This window comes from Camelus ferus, chromosome 26 (genome assembly GCF_009834535.1).
Source record: "Camelus ferus isolate YT-003-E chromosome 26, BCGSAC_Cfer_1.0, whole genome shotgun sequence".
Lineage (NCBI taxonomy): Eukaryota > Metazoa > Chordata > Mammalia > Artiodactyla > Camelidae > Camelus > Camelus ferus.
In genome coordinates this window covers 25,705,638-25,718,570 of record NC_045721.1, presented here as the reverse complement: position 1 = coordinate 25,718,570, position 12,933 = coordinate 25,705,638, and the positions used below count along the sequence as shown (strand labels likewise).

The 12,933-nt window shown below is 42.9% G+C and overlaps 1 protein-coding gene and 1 long non-coding RNA gene across 8 annotated transcripts in view; one reads left to right on the top strand and one right to left on the bottom strand.

Annotated features, from left to right (window-relative positions):
* The window catches only part of CSMD1 (CUB and Sushi multiple domains 1), a 1,664,412-nt gene that overhangs the window by 549,437 nt on the left and 1,102,042 nt on the right, over positions 1–12,933 (bottom strand).
* The window catches only part of LOC106728847, a 113,622-nt gene that overhangs the window by 78,358 nt on the left and 22,331 nt on the right, over positions 1–12,933 (top strand). For 2 of the 7 annotated variants that reach the window (XR_004315447.1, XR_004315443.1), the window contains exon 1: positions 11,238–11,523. The exons of 1 other annotated variant lie outside the window; for it this stretch is intronic. This is a non-coding gene — a long non-coding RNA (uncharacterized LOC106728847). Of the gene's footprint in view, positions 1–11,233; positions 11,524–12,933 lie in introns of those variants that run through there. 4 more of the 7 variants (XR_004315445.1, XR_001365117.2, XR_004315444.1 and 1 more) reach the window with 4 other exon arrangements.

Genomic DNA, 12,933 nt, shown 5'->3' with positions numbered 1-12,933 from the left:
GAATAATTGGGGAATTATTTAATATCAAGTGTTATTTGGCTTTAAAAAAATAATGAAAGGTGTTCCTTCTTTAACCAACAAGGAGTAAGGAGAATAAAGTAAGGTAGGGCATTGATGGAAAAGTAACCAGAACAACACTGAATGCAGAGAAGTCAAATTACATAAGAAGACAGGCAATCGTTCCAGAGAAGAGGGCAAAGGTGCTTATTTGCCAGGCAGCCTCAAAGACAGCCATCAATGGCCCCTGGGGTTCCTGGGGTTCACGCCTGGTGTAAGCGTCTCCCTTAAGCTTGGACTGGACCTGCTAACTCAAAGAACAGAGCACAGGAGAAAGGAGGGCGTGTCACTTCCCAGATGAGAGGTTAGGTCATAAAAAGACCATCCTCTCTTTGTCTCCTTTTCTCCTTCTCTGGGGCCCCTCCCGCTGAGAGGTCACAGCCTCCACGTTGTGAGGAAGCCCTGTGCAGAGGACCCAGGTGACAGAGCTTGGAAATAAATCCTCGCCTAGTCAAGCGTTGGGGAGACTCCAGCCCCTGCTGACACTCCTCCCGCAGGCCTGCGGGAGGGCCTGAGACCAAACCGTCAGATAAGCAGCTTCTAGACTACTGACCCTCAGGAACTCAGATAATAAATGTGTGTGACTTCGAGCTGCTACATCTGGGGGGATTTTGTTACACAGCAACAGAGAAGTAAGGCAGTTGGGAAAACTGATTCAGCTTTTGCTACAGGGACCAGAGGTAAAGTTACAGAGCCAAATACCTGTGCATCTGTGCATCATGTCCTCTCCTGTTTTAATTAGACAGGCTCAATGACAAGAAATTTAATACCAGGTGTGTGTGTGTGTGTGTGTGTGTTTATAATATCTGCAAGTATCATAAGGGAATTAATATTTAAACTACTCATTTGGACTTGGAATCTGGCTCAAGAGATACTCAACATGGTGGTGCCAGGGCGTGGCAGGATATTTAAGCTTCTTTACTGATTGATGTTCATTTAAATTTTATTTATGTGCAAAATACATACTGTCTGCACAACCTACAGAATTTCAAAGATACAGCACTCTCACATACGGTGAGAACTTCTCCCACCTCTGACCCCATCTCCCAATTTCCGTCCCCCCCATAAAGACCAATGATCTGCATGTATTTTGTGCATGTATTCCGTAGGAAAAATGTTTGTGTCTTCTTCCTCAAAGTCTAGAAAATGTAGTTCTAGGTACAGATGACTTGAAACACCAATTACATGCAATAACACATTTCCCTTTTTTATGCTTTAACACTGCAACTGCAACCCCGTGCCCCGCCCAGGCAACGTGCTTCCTGCCTCCCTTGTGGCACGATTCTCACTGACACTCGTCATGTTGTACAGTGAGCACTCTGCCTACAGTCTTTTTCTGTTTCCTTGATGCGATGACGCTCTGTGAGAGCAGAGAGTCTTTCTTCTGTTTTGTTTAAAAGACGAAAACCTCACTATTACTTACTCAAAAGAAAATGTGCCTTAAAACCAGTATACACAGATGAGATGTCATATCTGAGTATGCGGTTTACGTATGTGTGTAACACTGTGTGCATAAAATGTAGTTAGCAAGGAGCATGTTTCTGAATCACGAGGAGAAGTATGGTTACCAACAAAAATGTTTACAAAATAATTCCATAGGTGTAAATACTTTATTATGATACCTAAATTTTAATTTAGAACCTTTTATCAATTGTCAGTTTTGTTACACAATGAACTGATTTTTTTTAGTTTAATCTAACTTTTAAAAATCCTATGATCAAAATTTTCCTGATTGAAATTAGCTTTTATGGTTGAGCAATGACAGCATCTCATTTTTCTTAAACGTGCCTAGTTCGTGGGTGGCAGTTTAATTAGAAAATTATACGAGAAGCACAGAAAAAGGAAAATAAAGTATCTGTAGATTTAATTGCCTATTATAAATTATATTTCAATTACACTACTAAGAAAATGGGAACAATGGTAATGTAGTAAAATGGAAAACAGAATCAAGACAGTGGATACAAATGACAACGTGGTATCACACATGTGGTTCAAATGCCACCATGATTTCCCTGTGCCTTCAGTGCTTTTTTTCTCAGTTGCCTGGGTTGAGTTGTAAATAAATGATCTCTTTCCTCGTGCGAAATACAGCAAAAAGTTTGTAGGTGGCTCTAGGCATCCTTGGAAGCAGTCCTAACTTTTAAAACCAAGAACTGCTAAATTAATTATACCCTTTTGTAAAAACAAAGTGTAACGTGGATGAGAATTCTATGGTTCACTTGCATTTAAATATTTCCCTTGTCTGCTCATAGGAACAGGCCCTGTGTCCCTGTTTTGCCGTCCAGCAATCTCTAAGTGGCTGATATTGAAAAAAGTAGGAAAAGGAAATAACAAGGTTAAAATGGCAATAAAACTGTGTTGAAAGAAGCTATAAATTTCATTAAAAAGTTCTTGTTCTTTGGGTTTTGGTTGTTTTTATGAAAATGGAGTATTTTTTCAGTGGCTTTGGAACCAGACATGACCTCGTTGCCCTGCCACTCCTATAAAAGATGTGCCTTTTAGCAACTTTTGAGTATACAATACAGTACTGTTAACCTTAATCACAGTTCTGAGCATTACATCCTCCAGAACTTATCTATCCTGCTTAACCGCCTCTGTGTACCCTTGATGAAATACTTTCTCCTTAATAAAAGGAAGTATTTGTCTTCATACAAATACAGACAGAATAACTATTTTCCTCTAGAAATCTCTACTAAGGGAACAAATGATAAAACAGAAATCATCATGTGGGTAGAAAGAAGATGGCTGTGTGTCTGTGTGTGTGTCTGTTTATTTCTAGACACTGTTGGGGAAATTCTTGTTTTAATGAAACATAGTTGATATACAGCATTACACTAGTTTGATGTGTACAATGTAATGATTCAGTATTTGTACAGGCTGTGAAGTGATCACCACCATAAGTCTAGTTAACATCCATCACCATGCATAAAGAATTTTTTTTATGTTATGAGGACTTTTAAGATCTCCTCCCAATAATTTTCGACTATACAATGTAGTATACCAACTGTAGTTACTATGCTGTATATTATATCACCATGACTTATTCAAAACTGGAGATTTGTACCTTTTGACCACCCCCTACCCCTGCCTCTGGCAACCACCAATCTGTTCTCTGTGTTTAAGATTCCTGCACGTAAGTGATATAATCCGGCGTTTGTCTTTCTCTGACCTATTTCACTAAGCATAATGCTCTCAGGGTCCATCCATGTTGTTGCAAATGGCAAGCTTTCATTCTTTTTTATGGCTGAGTCATATTCCTCTGTGTGTGTGTGTGTGCGCGCGCGTGTGCATCACACCTTCTTCATCCATTCATGCATTGATGGACACTTAGGTTGTTTCCATATCTTGGCTATTGTCAGTAGTGCTACAATGAACTCAAGGGTGTTTACATTTTTTCAAGTTAATATTTTTGATTTTTTTTTCAGACAAATACCCAGACGTGGAATTGCTGGATCCATAACCAAGTTTTTGAGGAGCCTCCTTACTATTTTCCTTAGCGGCTGCACCAACTTACACTCCCACCAGCAGGGCACAGGTTCCCTTTTCTCTGCATCCTTAATGCTTTGCATGTCTTGCCTTTTTGACAGCCAGTCTGACAGGTGTGGGGTGATAGCTCACTGTGGTCTGTGGTCTGCGTTTGCATTTCCCTTATGATGAGGGATGTTGAGCATCTTTTCTTGCACCTGTTGGCCAACTGTATGTCGTCTTTGGGAAAATGTCTATTCAGATCCTCTGTCCATTTTTCAAATTGGATTGTTTGTTTTCCTGATATTGAGCTGCATGAGTTGTTTATGTATTTTAGGTATTAACCCCCAATCAGATACATGATTTGCAAATATTTCCTCCTATTCAGTAGGTTGCTTGTTCATTTGGTTGATGGTTTCTTTTTTTTTTTTTTAGCTTAATGTAGTCTCAGTTGATTATTTTTGCTTTTGTTGCCTTTGCTTTTGGTGTCAGATCCAAAAAAATCATCTCCATAACCAATGTCAGGAGTCTTACTGCCTATGTTTTCTTCTATGAGTTTTACAGTTTCAGGTCTTACAGTCAAGTCTTTAATCCATTTTGAGTTAATTTTTGTGTGTGGTGTAAGAGAGAAGTCTGGTTTCATTCTTTCACATGTGGCTGTTCTGTTAACTTAGCATTTGCTGAAGAAACAATCCTTTCCCTCCTCAAATTCTTGGCAAAAACAATCCATCATAAAATAATCGACCGTTTATGCGTGGGTTTATTCCTGGGCTCTCCATTCTGTTCCATTGACCTATGTGTCTGTTTTGATTACTCTAGCTTTGTAATATAGGTTGAATCAGAAAGCGTGGGGTCTCCAGCTTTGTTCTTTCTTAAGATTGCTTTGGCTATTCGGGGTCTTTCATGGTTGTATAAAATTATAGAATTGTTTGTTCTATTCTGTGAAAAATGCCATTGAAATTTTGATAGGGATTGCATTGAACCTGTGCACTGTATGGACATTTTAACAGTGTTGATTCTTCCAATACACGAGCATGGAATATCTGCATGAATTTGTACAGGCTGAGTGGTCTTCTGCTACGAACCCTCTAATTCTTACAGTCCCGTGAACTAACCCCTGTCCTCCACAGCCAGGCAATCAAAGGGTATCCCTTGGGTCACAGCCTCAAAAACCAGGTCATCAGACATAAAATCAGGCGCACCATACATGTGTAGATGCTCCCCTCTGGGAGATACTGATGCTCTGGGGTACAGCGGGGGGTGGGAGGAACAATTAGGGCACCTGCCCCCCCCCAAAGACGCTGGGTTTTAGGAAGACAGGGAGAGCAGGAAGACGGTGCCCTTCAGCTCCCATCACCAGAGGGTATCCCAGCAGGTCCTGGCTTTCAGCCCAATGCTTTAAAATTAGAAAATGAGTCTCTTTCACATGAAGTCTGGGTGCTTTTCAAAAGGCTCCCCTGGCACTGGACCCTGGGTGGGTGAGGCTGCCTGTGAGTGCTCTAAGAGCCATCTCTCAGTTCACCGCAGCGCCCTGGGTCTTGTGGGCGAGGGCCCCCACAGTCTTCAAAGCCAGATGTTTCAGGTGCCAGTCTTACAAGTTAGGGCATACAGTCTGGGGAACGGACCCTTCATTCCAGGAGAGCGGCTGCAGGTTCTGAGCTCCCACGCGATGGTGGGCTCCACACCGGGGGCGGATATGTGGTGACAGTGTGCCAGGCTTCCTTTCTGCGACCACGTGTTTTTTGTTTTCATTTCCCTGATGTGAAGGGGGCTGCTCTGTCAGTTTTCAGGTTTTGTCCAGAGGAAGTTCCTCCGTATGTTGTACATGTACATTGGTGCGTCCACTGGAGGACGTGAGTTCAGGACCTTCCTACGTGAGCATCTTGAACTGGAAATTCAGAAAAGTCTTAAAAATCTCTGTAGCCAGCTCTGACACTTCAACCCCCCACCCCTGCCAGGAGAAACATCCTGGAGGTGAAGGGTTCAGAAAAAACCAGCTAGAGATGTTCTCCCTGTGCAGGACCCTGCACACCAAGTGTCGGAGCTCAGTTATGTGTATTGACGGGGACTGGGCTGCCTGTCTGTTCTGATGAGCTGATTTTATATAATAAGATGGAAAGAAGTGTCAGTGCACTGTTTTGTCTTTAAAAGGAAAATTATCTTATTTGAAAGTTATTTGTGGAAATAAATAATATAATTTCCCTATTAAAGTATGTTTTGTTGAATGTTAAAACAAAGTTTTCCTCTTATGTTGACTCGTGGGAAGCCTTCTCTGAGAAAGGATTTGTGTTTGGAGTTGGTTCCTTTCCCGGGGGGCATCGTAGATACGAAAAATACCTACAAAACCAGTGCTGGCTTATTAAAATTTACTACTATCCTGGTGAGGACAATGGTTACATACGTTCCATGGAATGATGACTCTAGACAAAGGGCCAAGATTTCATGTAAATTTGTACTTTAAAAAAAAGAGAATATGTACTTTAAGGTTTAACCTATTTGTAATTCTTTTTTTTTTTTTTCCGTCTAGTTTCAGAGAAAATTAAGCTACAATGCATATAAGTGAACCGACTCACTTCGTGGTACGTTTATGAATAACCTAATACGTACTAGCAGAAATTTCCAGCAGAGTATTTATCGTGTTGCTCCCAGGTGCTAATTAGCAAAGGGAAAACCCAGTCAGTGGTATGATCGCTGGCACCTCTCCTTAGAGACAGCACTGAAAGCCTGGGAACCGATGGGAGGTTTATCGAGGATCACCCTTTAGCTAAACGTCTCTGTCCCTTTCCGAGCGTCACCCATGCACATTTAAGAAGAAACTAACAAGGTTGAGAGTTTCATGATCAATTTTGTCAGGCTCTGGCTGCACTCTGGATTTTGTTTGTTTTTATTTTTTTCCCATTTTTAAAGACTTTGTTTTTTGGGGGGTGATAATTAGGTTTGTTTGTTTGTTTGTTTTTAATGGAGGTACTGAGGCCCTCCTGCATGCTAAGCATGCACTCTCCCACAGAGCTGTACCCTCCCCTCTGGATTTGGGGGTTTTAAATAAATGGTTTTCTTAAATGTCAAATAAAGGTTTTTAAGAAACAGGGACAAGCCCCCTCCCATTTCCTGGGCTCTTACCTGAATGCTGGGCTTGTTTTACTCATTCCAGGCATCCTGCAAGTGTTTGTTGAAATCCGCAGTTTTTAAACCTGACACCCTCATTAGGTCGTGACCCTTTAAAAAATTCTGGCTGCCCACACTCCAGTCCATTCTGACTGAATTAGAATTAACGTGTTGAATAAACTTCTTTTGGAGGAAGGTAAGATCAGCTTAACCCGTTTAAGAAACAGCTCCTGGGAAGGCGCTGCAGGGTGACTTTTTACCATGCAGAGCTGATTGTTCCTTTTACTAAGAATGCAGCATGAGCGGGTGAAGGCCTCAGAAAGCTCTCCTGGGGGTCCGCAGGGAGGGAGCAGGAGGGCCGGCCAGGCTGTGAGCTGACTTTGCAACAGTAAACAGGCCTGTGGCCTTCCCCGCAGGCAGAAGGCAGGCTGGCTTGAATGCAATCTCTCCTCTTCCCTGGCATTCCCTTCTCATGCAAAGGAAGGTGTGGTTTTGTTTTCAAGGATCTGAGAGCAAAGAAAAGGGAGAAAAGCAAACCACAGGATCCAGTTGTAAGTACAGCCTCGCAAAAGAACTTGAATGTAAGGGACTGAAATGAAGGGCACGGAGACCTAGAGGGAGGCTCATTCCTGCAGCCCTACCCCCGTCGGAGTGACCTCCCTGGAGACTGGCCTGTTTGAATCCTAGAATCCAGCATGATGTGCCTGAAATAAGGTGCATTTAGGGCTGATCTGAGAGCACCAGAGTGAATCTCAGGTACAGACAGCTGTAGGCGGTGTTCTAGCTGTAGCTTGGTCTCCTGTCATTTTGTAGTAGAAAATTCTACCCAGAGAGAGGGCTCCTCTGGAATTCCCGAGTTCCGTCGCTCAGTTAAACACGTGCACATCACCTCTCCTGACGCAAGGTTCCAGCCTGCTTCACTCCCAGAGGAGGCAACGCAGGCACGGGGGCGTTCTGTGTCTGCAGCAGGTGCCCCGGGCACTGACATTTCTGTGGTGTTTGGTTTGGTTCTTGTAACACATCTTGAGCTGCTTATTTATAACAAGGCCTGGCTGTTCAGGGTCTTAATACTAAGTATAGGGAGAGCAGCAGGTGTTCACCTTATTAAATCAATCAAGCTTCCCAATTAACGTTCAGCGCATTGTTCTTTAATTAGCACGGTGGCTAGTTAAGAGCCTGACAAACGAGGTCGCGTTTCACCAAACATTTGCGCTGACGTTTTGTACGACGCTAAGAATTCCTCAGAAAGCCTGCCCGTGAACTCCTAAGACCGTCGCTCGTTTTCGGTGGACTTTGATGGTAACTGCTTAAAGAAACAAGGGCAGCAGAGTGAACTAATAATTGCAGAGGCTGCAAAGCTGAGCAGGAACTTTAAGGGCGGGTACAATCTGTTTCATGCTCTCTGCACTGCTGTTACTAGAATCCACTGTCTTGTCTAAACTGAAAATGCTCCTGAACTTCCTATTCCAATGAGAACCCATCCCCTAACTAGTAAGAAAAACTAATCTTTTTAAAAACTGCATTCATCTTTTAACTTTCTGCTTCCTAATATCCTGAAAAATTATGTAAATATTCAGTATGCACAGAGTAGAACTATTTTATTAAAAAAAATTGAGGATGTCTTGATAGAAAGACAAAAAAAAGCCTTGTTTTCTTCCTAATCATCAGACTCATACGTTTTGACTCTCACATAGCGTAATAATGAACTTTTAAAAAACACACCTGAAGGCTAAAGCCTCACGAATCTCCCTTTCTTGCTCTTCGAACGGAAAGAGATGAAGGAAGACCCAGGGTGCATGCTGTGCTGGTCGGTGTAAAAGACTCTGCCCTTTCACTCTGGAAACGCTTGCCTGCAGACTGAAGGTATTTACTGACTGAGGTGTCGTCGATTTACAGTGCGTTAATTTCCGGTGTACGGCACAGCGATCCACTGACACGTGTCTTCTGTTTCACAGCATCCTCCCTGGTAGGTTCTGGTGATAGCGAGTAAGGTTCCCTGTGCTGCACAGGAGGACCTGGCTGTTTGTCCAGTTTGTATGTAGGAGTTAGTATCTGCAGATCCCAAACTGAAGGTGTTAGTAAACGACCTGAACCATTTTAAACGTCTGATGGTGCGTTTTAGTTTCGTTCCTACTGAAACATGAGAGGAACGTGCCAGGGTGAGTGTGTGTGAGAGACAAGTGTTTCCAGCTGCACCTGTGCCCGCCCTGCCCCACCCCCACGGCCGCCTTTGAGGGGAGGAGAGATGGGAGCTAGCACAGTGCGTGGTACTTCGGATAATACGTCGCTATACACGGTTTCTGGAATATTTCGCTATTGGTAAGAGGCTGGTACTTCCTATACTCAGGAGGTTTCAGCAAAAAGTTAATTATTTCTGAAAACAGTTGGCATCCAATTGGGGTTTCTTTTGCATGCATCAGGGTGCTGAACAAGTCCTAAAGCCAGGAGAAAGAAGGTCAAATTTACTCAAGCTTTACCCTTTTTCTTACTATTTTTATAATTTAGATCTTGACCTTAGAGCCAGTTAGTTCAAAATGGATACACTGCTGTGTCCCGACCCAACTTGTCTCGTTCAAGGAAGTTTTATTCACCACCTCCACTAGGTCACCTGGTGTGTACAGGTGACAATTCAAAGGAGCATGAGGTGAGGCCGAGGTCCAGGGAGCTCACAGGCTGCTGGAGGCGGCGCTCACCGCAGCCCATGGAGCGCCTGCAGAGCGGAAGGCCCTGCTCCCAGCCCCGCTGAGTGGGTGCCACGCCCAAAGTCAGTTCTCCTTTCTGTGAGTATTTTTTGAAAACTAGAAATCCAGATTGAAAATGATCACAGACTTTAAATGGAGGTGGTTTTGTAACACTCCAGATACCTGACCAGAATCCTGGATCTTCATTCCACTAGAATCTAAGCTAGTCACTGACGAGCTGGCTGATAGGCCTACTCAGAATAGTCCGTCAGCTCTTCTTCATTGACTTGGCCTGCACCCACGTGCCCGGACACGCAGGTGACTGCACCGTTGCTGCGAGAGTCAACATGCAAATAGGAGGAAGAAGAGGCAGCATTTAATCTTGCACCCGGGCTAGATCCACAGCACCGTCACTGCCAGCTTCTTACACCCCCCGGGCCTGCCAGCCCAGAGCCACGTGAGCTTCCAAGCTTGGCATCTAAGTGACCTGGGGTAGTACATCTGTTTGGGTTTTCCAAGAAGAACAGTATTACTAGGAGAGTAGAAGACAGGTGGGAGTAACATTTACTAAACATTTACCAGGCGCCCACATCTAAGTACAGTGATGCCTAAAATCAAGTGGAGTCCAGATTTAAACTCCAAAACCCAGCTTCATTCATTTTTTTATTGCACTGACTTAATAATTATAGTCTACTTATAGCTAACATTTAAAATAACAGTCCTAGTCATAACTTTATATGTCAGAATTAAGAATTTCAGGAACAGGAATATGACCCTTCTTTTTCTCCAAATTCTAACATAAAGTGTCTAGCAGAAGACATGGGAACGCTTAGCGTAGGCCGAGCCACCTGACTGTTGCATGGAAGTCTCGGAGGTGCTGCGCTCGGTTTCCCGCAGGTGAGCATAGAGCATCGGGTGCGGTGGGGATTGCTCTCGGCTGCTGAATTTGGTAGCTTTTCACATGTATGAGTAACTGCAGACATTTTACCTGTGTTTACTCTTACTTTCTTCATGAAAACTACATGTGAGATATGACTAGTGAGCTGTGATTTACCCTGGCACAGCGAGAGCCTCACACAGAGTGTTATTTAAACTGTACATGGCACAGGAACTTCATGATCTGCAGTTTAAAGAGCTAGGAAAACTTCAGGTAACGCCAGTTCCAGTCACTGTTCGCACGCTGCCTTAGTCGCCGTGTTAGAGCACACTGTCCCGGTTTTAAAACTGCCAGCTGTAAAACCCAGCCCCTAATTGTAAGAGTTGATAAAAAGCCTTCTCTGACTCCCAGATATATTCTGAGCATTATGTAATATCTCATATGCAAACTTTCTGAAAGTGTGTAGCATATTAAATGTTCAATAAAAGTGAGTATTTTATTAATTCCTGGTGAGCCTGGGTTAGTAAAAGTAAGGCTCAGAGACTTTCACTTTATTTACTATAGTTCAGCCGTCCCGTTCACAAGGCTTTGCCACGTGGGGAGATGAGTTACAGAGCACACAGCTTTCCTTCGCAGCACAAGAGAGAAAGAGGAGCGTGCTGAAGCTCCTGAGATCACTGAAGGGTTTTGGGGGGAAAAGCAAACAAGTTTACAGAAAGGTTTATATAAAGAATATAGTCAAAACTGAGTATGTCAAATGCAGTTGATAGGTTTTCTTTATAAGGGTTTCCTCTTTTTGATTTTTTTGTATACGGGTGTTTTTACTGACGAGCTGTCAGTTTACAATGCTGTGTCAGTTTCTGGGCGCAGCGCAGCGCTTCGGGCGGGCGTGAGCAAACGTGTATTCATCCTCACGCCCACAGGTTGCTACGAGATGTTGACTACAGGTCGCCGAGCTCTGCAGTATGAGCCTGTTTACCTGCTTGATACATGTTAGTTAGTAGCTGCAAATCTCGAACTCCCAGTTTATCCCTCCCCAGCCCCTTCCCCACCCACCCGGCAGGAGGCGGGTTCTGACTGGAGCTTTGAAACAGCGGAGGAGCTTAAGGAGGGGCCCTTGTCCCGATGGGAGCACGCAGGCTGAGTGCCAGGGAGTAAGGGGTGTGTTCGGCACAGCAGGGAGGTTCTGCTGGGAGTGGGTGCAGAGGGCTGCTGCTGCGGACCTGTCTCCTTCCTGTCAGCCCTTAACTGGAGACCAGCGCGGGCCCCGGGCCGCAGCGCTGGCACGAGCTGGCCGCCACCGCAGGCTTCCTTGCAGGCTGCTTGCTCATCGCTCAGGTTGGTGGGGGCTGGGGTTTCCTTTATAGTCAGCAGTACGGGAGCGCTGCCTCGACCACAGTCGGCGGCTTGAACGTAGATTACTGTTTCAGTCCCAACAGTCTACATGGAACACGGAAAATCAGAACGGAGCGCCCCCAGCATGACAATACTTAGGCTTCTCGCAAGTGTCATTAGTCGGAGAGTCGCCTAGTGTGTCTTTGTTTTTACACCAAGTAAACTTCCTCAGGAGAGAAATGCATTACTAAATATGACAGCTGTCTATCTACACATTCAAAATTCTACCATCCTCTAACCCAGTGTTACTTTTTTGCTTCATAAAAAGAGTATTCATGGCCAGGAGTCTGAGGGGTTGGGATAGGCTGGAATGACATTTTGCATGAATGATGAAATGATTTTTATTGTGATGTAGTAAGCACTGAACCAACCACCTGACAGGATAAACTAATCTGCTAAATGCATCAGTTGTTGAGAGTTTACTGATTTACTGAAAAACAGTTCTTTTCATTTGGAGAGTAAACCAATTTTGTTTGTGACAGTCGGTACACGGGAACCCAACCCAAAAGTATTGTTTTGATTTCAAGTAGTTTTACCTTGAAAAAAAGACTCTTAAAATCTTTGCTTTAAACAAAAAACTGGAGACATTTAGATTTATAAATAGCGTATAAGTGCAGATAAGCTGTACCTGGTTTGTTTATAAATATTTTAAATTTTTTGTTGTGTTTTAAACATAAAACATGAGGATAATGTTTTTTTAGAGTTCTGCTACCAGTCATTTAAGTAAGCAGATAATTATAGTCGTACAGATAGGAGAAAACACTAAGAAAGTACTGAAGTACTGATGCTAGCCATTTCAGGGTGATATGTATTTTTAATATTTTTAAAAATCATTATTTTTCAATATGAGCAATTACTTTTGTGATTGTGTAAGGAAAATATATACTATTTTGGAAAATCATGTCGAAAAAGATAAGAAGAAAATGTATTATTATATGGCTAAGAGGGGTAAAACACATTTTTAAAACAAAATATTCAGTATCTTTGGTTAGATGTCAATTTTCTGCCCGAGTGTGTGTGTCAGCGGGGAGGGAGAGGGTGGTGTCTATGTTCATTTGTGTGAATTTATGGAAACAGAAAAAGGAAACAAAAACATAGATCACAATACTGCCAGTCGAGGTGTGATTTTATTTTCTGTGTTTTCTGTTGTTTCAAGAAATCTCTAACATCACTTTTATAATACAAGTATATTAACATATACTTTAAAAGCATCCTATATTTTAAATATTTAATATGAATTGATCTTGCTGAATTACTAAGTTCCCAAATTATTTTTCAGATGCTATGGAAATGTCCTATTTCATCTGTAATTCTTCCATATTGAATGAGTACTGATTACTATTTCCAAGTAAT